Genomic DNA, 2500 nt, shown 5'->3' with positions numbered 1-2500 from the left:
GGGGGGGGGGGTTGGGGCAGTGTGTGTGTGGGGGGGGGGGTGTTGGGGCAGTGTGTGTGTGGGGGGGTGTTGGGGCAGTGTGTGTGTGGGGGGGGGTGTTGGGGCAGTGTGTGTGTGGGGGGGGGGGTTGGGGCAGTGTGTGTGTGGGGGGGGGGGTTGGGGCAGTGTGTGTGTGGGGGGGGGGGGTTGGGGCAGTGTGTGTGTGGGGGGGGGGTTTGGGGCAGTGTGTGTGTGGGGGGGGGGTTGGGGCAGTGTGTGTGTGGGGGGGGGTTGGGGCAGTGTGTGTGGGGGGGGGGGTTGGGGCAGTGTGTGTGTGGGGGGGGTGTTGGGGCAGTGTGTGTGTGGGGGGGGTGGTTGGGGCAGTGTGTGTGTGGGGGGGGGGTTGGGGCAGTGTGTGTGGGGGGGGGGTGGGGCAGTGTGTGTGGGGGGGGGGGTTGGGGCAGTGTGTGTGGGGGGGGGGTTGGGGCAGTGTGTGTGTGTGGGGGGGTGTTGGGGCAGTGTGTGTGGGGGGGGGGTTGGGGCAGTGTGTGTGTGGGGGGGTGTTGGGGCAGTGTGTGTGTGGGGGGGGGTGTTGGGGCAGTGTGTGTGTGGGGGGGGGGTGTTGGGGCAGTGTGTGTGTGGGGGGGGTTGGGGCAGTGTGTGTGGGGGGGGGTGTTGGGGCAGTGTGTGTGGGGGGGGGGGGTTGGGGCAGTGTGTGTGTGGGGGGGGGTTGGGGCAGTGTGTGTGGGGGGGGTGTTGGGGCAGTGTGTGTGGGGGGGGGGGGGTTGGGGCAGTGTGTGTGTGGGGGGGGGGGTTGGGGCAGTGTGTGTGTGGGGGGGGTGTTGGGGCAGTGTGTGTGTGGGGGGGGTGTTGGGGCAGTGTGTGTGTGGGGGGGGGTGTTGGGGCAGTGTGTGTGTGGGGGGGGGTGTTGGGGCAGTGTGTGTGTGGGGGGGGGTGTTGGGGCAGTGTGTGTGGGGGGGGCGGTTGGGGCAGTGTGTGTGTGGAGGGATGGAGCAGTGCGTGTGTGAGAGAGGGTGGGGCAGTGTGTGGGTGTGTGAGAGTGGGTGGGGTGGAGCAGTCTGTGTGTGGGTTGCGCATGTGTGTAGATAAGACAGTGTATCTGTGTCTCAGTTCTCTCACTCACTCTCGCTGCCACACACTCGCACCCACATACAGTTTATTGCTACGACATCGCTGATCAAATGTGAAGCAACTGCTTCTTTCCTCAAAACCTCAACTTCTTCTGAAATTTGGTTTGTTGTTTGGCCCTACCTTATCTTTCCGAAATCTGCTTATTGGCCCATTGAGAGAAGGATGTGACTGGTGTCCCTGAGTGAAAAGAACATAAGAACATAAGAAATAGGAGCAGGAGTAGGCCATCCAGCCCTTCGAGCCTGCCCCGCCATTCAATAAGATCATGGCTGATCTGTCGTGGCTCAGTTCCACTTTCCTGCCCTCTCCCCATAACCCTTAATCCCCTCTCCTATCAAAAACCCATCAACCCGCGCCTTAAAAATATTTAGCGAGGCAGCCTCCACCACTTCAACGGGCAGAGAATTCCAGAGATTCACCACCCTTTGAGTGAAGAAGTTCCTCCTCAACTCCGTTCTAAAACGCCCCCCTTTATCTTGAGGCTGTGCCCCCTAGTCCTACTGTCTTTTTTGAGCGGGAAGAGTCTTTCCACCTCTACCCTATCCATCCCATTCATCATCTTATACGTCTCAATGAGATCTCCTCTCATTCTTCTAAACTCTAACGAGTACAAGTCCAGTTTATTCAGCCTCTCCTCATAGCTCAACCCCCTCAACTCCGGTACCAGCCCAGTAAACCTCCTCTGCACTCCCTCCAAGGCCAAAATATCTTTGCGCAGGTGCGGCGCCCAAAAATGCACACAGTACTCCAGTTGCGGCCTCACCAATGCCCTATACAGCTGCAGCAAGACCTCCCTACTTTTATATTCAATCCCCTTCGCTATGAAGGCCAGCATCCCATTCGCCTTCCTGACCACCTGCTGCACCTGCAAGCTGGGTTTTTGCGACTCATGCACAAGGACCCCGAGGTCCCTCTGCACCGTCGCCTGCTGCAGTTTTTCACCTCGTAAGTAATAGTCCTTCCTACCATTTTTCCTACCAAAGTGGACCACCTCACACTTGCCAACATTAAATTCCATTTGCCATTTCTTGGCCCATTCGCCCAGCCTATCTAGATCCTTCTGCAGACTCTCCACACCCTCCGCACAATTTGCCGTTCCCCCAATCTTGGTGTCATCAGCAAATTTCGACACTCTACACTCGGTTCCCTCCTCCAGATCATCTATATAAATGGTAAAAAGCTGAGGCCCCAGCACCGACCCCTGGGGCACTCCACTAGTCACCATCCGCCAATCCGAATAGCACCCGTTGACCCCCACTCTCTGCCTCCTATTTGACAACCAATCCTCTATCCACGCTAACACCCTACCCCCAACTCCATGTCCCTCGACCTTCTGCAATAACCTCTTGTGAGGCACTTTGTCAAACGC

This window comes from Carcharhinus amblyrhynchos, unplaced genomic scaffold (genome assembly GCF_965287045.1).
Source record: "Carcharhinus amblyrhynchos unplaced genomic scaffold, sCarAmb.v2.hapA scaffold_410, whole genome shotgun sequence".
NCBI lineage: Eukaryota > Metazoa > Chordata > Chondrichthyes > Carcharhiniformes > Carcharhinidae > Carcharhinus > Carcharhinus amblyrhynchos.
Note: the sequence above shows the minus strand (reverse complement) of the source record.